At 37.4% G+C, this 5,613-nt stretch overlaps 3 non-coding genes across 3 annotated transcripts; 2 read left to right on the forward strand and 1 right to left on the reverse strand.

Moving 5' to 3' along the window:
* Positions 1-1,281: 1,281 nt before the first annotated feature.
* Positions 1,282-1,494, reverse strand: LOC131703301 (small nucleolar RNA U3). The gene has a single exon (XR_009309766.1). It is a non-coding gene; the product is annotated as a small nucleolar RNA U3 (small nucleolar RNA).
* Positions 1,495-2,947: 1,453 nt separating this feature from the next.
* trnaw-cca (transfer RNA tryptophan (anticodon CCA)) lies at positions 2,948-3,019 on the forward strand. The gene has a single exon. It is a non-coding gene; the product is annotated as a tRNA-Trp (tRNA).
* A 1,714-nt stretch (positions 3,020-4,733) lies between these two features.
* trnav-uac (transfer RNA valine (anticodon UAC)) lies at positions 4,734-4,806 on the forward strand. Its single transcript has one exon. It is a non-coding gene; the product is annotated as a tRNA-Val (tRNA).
* Positions 4,807-5,613: the final 807 nt, after the last annotated feature.

Here is a 5,613-nt window from a genome sequence, read left to right on the forward strand (position 1 = left end):
CATAATCAGGCTCTTAAGAACAGGTTAGAGGCTTCTAGACCTGTCCTGTTCTGTGAAAAACAGAGAGTGTTCCACACTCTGGAGTCTACTGGAAAAGGAGTGCATGTATTAAAACAATCTGGAAGCAACTGGTTTAACTTGTTGGGGTGACTAAACATTTATTAGGTCATTGAATCACACAAAGTGGCTCAAAGGACACTATAAATCAATTAGAGTCTCTAAACCAATTAAAACGCTGAATACATAAAGATGCCAGTACATCTCATGGCATGAGAATATCTCTCTACAACCTTAAAATGAGAAAACACCAAGTAAATACAAAGTATTTACATAAATCTTGCAACCAAAATTCCCCAGATATTTCCTTTATGATATCTTGGAGGGGGCTATAGAAAGAGAAAGGATCAAAACTCACCCTCTTTTCATGCACATCTCTGATCCTCGGAGAGATCTTAATAAATTCCAGTTGCTCAATATACCGAGATCACTGGATAAAAGTTAGGTAAGTTTTTAGTCGTTTTATGATATATATATATATATATATATATATATATATATATATATATATATATATATATATATATATATATATATATATATAATCCATGTGATTTCCACAATGTGATGGTTTATCATATTTTGCCTAGAATAATATAAAATATAAAATATTATAAAGATAAAGTAGTATAAAGTTTGAGCACATTAGAAGCTGTTCAAGGACGCACATTTTAATGACTAGTCAACCAGCTAAAAACCATTATTTGATTATCCTGTCTTTATTTTTAACAAAGACAATAACGTTTGCAGACAGCATGTTAGTGTTCTGTTCAGCGAGAAGTACTGAATAACTGTTTGCACTGTTCCGTGTTTGTTTTCAGCTCATTGAAAGATGATATTCTACAATGACATTTATCCATTTTACCCTCAACAAAGGACACCCTTCTTCTTCAGCCTCAGCCAGCTCATAATCATGCTGGTGTTTTTAATCCTTGCTTGCAGTTTCCTTGTTATACTAACAGTCATTTCTAATATGAAAATACTGTTTCCAGCTAAATCGCCACATGCACCAAAATGTGAGTGTAACAGATTATTTTGTTCCAGTTTCGGACTGCAAATGCATGTAACGAACTTTTCTTCCACAAAATCCACTGTTATTTAATATTAATAACCCGCTTTCCAAACACTACACTAGATAATATATCCTATCTTTATGAAACTTTCTTTTGTAACAAATACAAAACGCTTTCTTATCTTTTATTTGCCATTTATAAAATGTCACGAACCACTCAGACTGTGTTTTCTTCCTCCACCCTCAAAAGAGAGCGAAACGTTCATCAATGATCAAGAACAGCTACAGTGAAGTAGTATTCAAGACCTGCTTAGCGCTCAGAAGAAAACACTGTAACTCCTCACCATGGTTAGCGAGACCAGACACTTTAGAAACGCATTTCACTAGAAAGAAACTATAGAAATGATCCCTGAAAGTATAGTCTTAAATGCATACTGATAAAACAATTTCCCTACTCCCGGCATGTATCACTGCAGTGACGGTGTCTGGTTCAGTTTCCTTTCTAGTATAACACTTGTTCATAGTAATGTTAATACTTGCCAATGCGTTTCAAACACAAAATTCACATAATGAAATAACCACTCAATTAAAGTATAATGTAAAAAAAGAGAAGTTAAGTAATACCCAGGGTGCACCTATCTATGAATAATTTAAAGAAACAACCAATCACCAATCTATCTAGCTGGGGGAGGTTTCAGTCCCTGCCCACCTGCATAGTATTCAGGAGGAGGAAGGCTCTGGTCATTTCAAGGGTTTTGTTGCAAATGTGTTTCTTACCCTTTAAGTGCCATTGTCCTAATCTGAGGCTACTTTGTCATTTTTGGCGCATTTTTTAACTGGCATCTTATTTAAATGTTATTTTAACTCTATTGTTATGATAACTTACTCTAATTGTGTTAACCATAACAGTTAAATCTAGATGTAACGTATCAGATTACATAAACACACCTTGTGTTCAGTTTTTTTTTTCAAAAAATAAATGTATTGGTCTCCTATGGGTAGAGGCAGCGGTCCAGATAAGCTGCGTACCTGCCGTTTCTACACATTAACATTTACAAAATACACACACTAAATTGAAATGTAATAACACAAAGACTTGCCTTCAGTTAATATTTTAGAAAATCTACTTTCTTAACAGAAGTAAAACAAGCTAGCAGAGGATGGTTTCGAGTCATCGACCTCTGGATTATGGGCCCAACACGCTTCCTCTGCGCCACTTTGCTACAGCTGCGTCATGATTGAATTACCAAGCAGCAGAAAAAAAACTGAATTTATCGTTTTTAACCAGTCACACGGCAGTGGCCGGGCCGAACCATGGAAACGTTGCAAATCAGAGATGATCCGTTTTCTTTTCTCCCAAATACGTTATGCAAAGTATGCAACTTTTATTTATGTTTCTTTAGTTGGTAAATTAATACAATACATTTTTGCATTCTGCCACGTCATTAGACGAGCAAAGCCCCTTTGTGCCAGTGCGCATTGAGACGCGCTGAGAGAATCCGTCTTCTGTGTCACTCAATACTGCCAGCTTTCCCCCGTCGGTGATATATTGGTCAGCATAGCTGCTTTCCAAGTAATTGACCCGAGATGATTCTTAGTCTGTGTTCATGCCCAACTGTGTTTATGCCCACGTTTCAAATAATGAAATTTATAAAAGCAAATCCCATTGTTTTATGTTTTCTTTACTTTTAAAGCTGAGAATCAAACACACTTCCGACAACTTCATAGCCCTGCTGGCTACGAACAAGTATTGAGTCGGCTGTTTCCCATGACCCTGGTGTTACCGAGTGTTTTCCTAGTATCAGCGTCGGCATTACCATGCGTTTGGCATGCTTGCTGTGCACTCTAGCATTGGATAACAAGCCTGCATTACACCAGGACTTCGTGGCGCAACGGTAGCGCGTCTGACTCCAGATCAGAAGGTTGCGTGTTCAAATCACGTCGAGGTCAAATCATTCTTTGTTTTTATTCCGCACTATTTCATTTTTAACGTGTTTGGATTTGAATGTTTCCGTGCATTTATTTATACAACTTAGCCTACACAACATATCGATTAATTGTATTGCGATTCATTTTTATGTTTCATTTGATACTGGACAATAAATTAAAGTGACTCCCAAATTAATGTTGGCCAGTCTTCAATGACATAGTTGGGTAATAAAGTCATATTAACACTTCCTTACATGAGATATTGAAAATAGCTATACAAATACTAGTTTTGAAGAAACTTAAAGTACAGCAAGTGATGATTGATGCCTTTAAGCTTAACAGACCTTTAAGAATTAACAAAGAAGACATAAAAAGGGGCATGTAGTCGACAGGATGTGAACATGCGCGGGAAACTCCATCGTCTTTTAAGTCCGTCACCTTAACCACTTTGCCAAAACTATTTTGTGTAGCGAACCAAGTTCTATAAACATATCGCAGACCAATAACAAATACACGCAGTTCGTTTTTAATAAAACATTGACGAAACCACAATCCCTGGTTTAGGAGGCTAGTGCCTTATCCTTTAGGTGACTGCGGCACTTTCATATGGATAGTAGTCAGCGTGACAATACACGACCAGAGGGAAGAAAGCAGTGGTTTCCCTGTCATTCCACTGCCATATTACATTGTGCATGTTCAGAATATGCGGGAATCCTGAAAACAGCATTGCAATATGTGAACAAATCAATCACTGAATTTAATTAACACATGGATTAACCGCTATTGAGTGTTACAGTTGTTAATTAACTTGCAAAGCAAACGTTTAGAGCTCAATTTTTAAGAGAGTTCAGAGCTGACTTATATGCAGGAGCTGGCAGTATTGACCTATTCCCAAGGGCTTTATTTTTGGTCTTTCTGGGCACAATTTAAAAAGAAAAGAAAGCAATGTAATTAGTAAAGAAACGAATTTGATAGAAAACCTAACGTTTTCCAGGTCTATTGTCGATTTAAATGTGTCCAGTAATGTGCACATTTCCTTGATTGCGAATATAATACAAAGTCTTGCCTTCAGTTAATATTTTAGAAAATCTACTTTGCTAACAGAAGAAAAACAAGCTAGCAGAGGATGGTTTCGATCCATCGACCTCTGGGTTATGGGTCCAGCACGCTTCCGCTGCGCCACTCTGCTACAGCTGCCTCATGACTGAATTACCAAGCAGCAGAAAAAAAAAAAAAACGGAACTCATCGTTTTAACCAGTCACACGGCAGTGGCCGGACCAAACAATGGAAACGCTGGAAATCAGAGATGATCCGTTTTCTTTTCTCCCAAATACGGTATGCAAAGTATGCAACTTTACTGCCCAGTTTGATCACAGGCAGTTTTATCCCCCAGTTTCGGCTGCCAATTACAATATTCTGTCTCTCTAAAGCATCTTAAATCGCGGAAAGCGCTCTTTGTGTAAAATTACACTGAAGACTTATTTTGTTCGACCAGCCTTACAATTAGATATTTTATTGTTTTCAAATAGATTTTTTGAAGCGCATATGGGGCGCTATAGAAAATATATATGATTAATTAATTGATTGATTGATTGATTGAATGTTAGCCTGCGTTCGGTCTGGCAGGTTTAATTCTTAAAAAGACAACGCCGAAGGGTCTGATAAATGACATTGTAATTATTTGAGATGCTGCATGTAGACAATAATGTAGGAGCAACATATCCGTTCTGACAAGGTTCCATAGTGTAGTGGTTATCACGTCTGCTTTACACGCAGAAGGCCCTGGATTCGATCCCAAGTGGAACCATTGCAGTTTGTTTTTAAATTATATTAATCCCTGGTCACTGATATATATATTAATCCCTGACACTGGCGATACCGAGTGTTTTCCTAGTATCAGCGGCGGCATTACCATGTGTTTGGCATGCTTGCGGTGCACTCTAGCATTACATAACAAACTATGCCGGGACATCATGGCGCAACGGTAGCGCGTCTGACTCCAAATCAGAAATTTGCGTGTTCAAATCACGTCGAGGTCAAAGCTTTCTTTGTTTCTATTCCACACTATTTCATTCATACAATTTAGCCTACACAACATATTGATTGTATAGCGACAAACAGAGATTTATTGTATTGTGATTCTTTTTTATGTTTCATTTGATACTGCACAATAAATTAAAGTGACTCCCAAATTAATGTTGGCCAGTCTTGAAAATAGCTATACAAATACTAGTTTTGAAGACATTTAAAGTACAGCAAGTAATGATTGATACCTTTAAGCTTAACAGACCTTTAAGAATTAACAACGAAAACATAAAAAAGGGTCACGTAATCGGCAGGATGTGAACACGCGAGGGGAAACACCAACAGATTTCAAGTCCATCACCTTAACCACGTGGCCACGACTACTTTGTGTGCAGGATTGTAATGAACCTGCTCGTTCACGGCTATTGGATTAAATATGCAATAGCGTGCCGCTGCCACCACCTCTGTTTAACCGGAGGGTCCGGTAGTTAGATATATTTATAGAATAAGGGAGAGTGTCTGAAGTCACGAAACAAAGACACCAGGAACGGCAACTCAGAGCAAATAACTTATTAATATAGTTAATTAA

The sequence above is a fragment of the Acipenser ruthenus genome, chromosome 32 (assembly GCF_902713425.1).
Source record: "Acipenser ruthenus chromosome 32, fAciRut3.2 maternal haplotype, whole genome shotgun sequence".
Classification (NCBI taxonomy): domain Eukaryota; kingdom Metazoa; phylum Chordata; class Actinopteri; order Acipenseriformes; family Acipenseridae; genus Acipenser; species Acipenser ruthenus.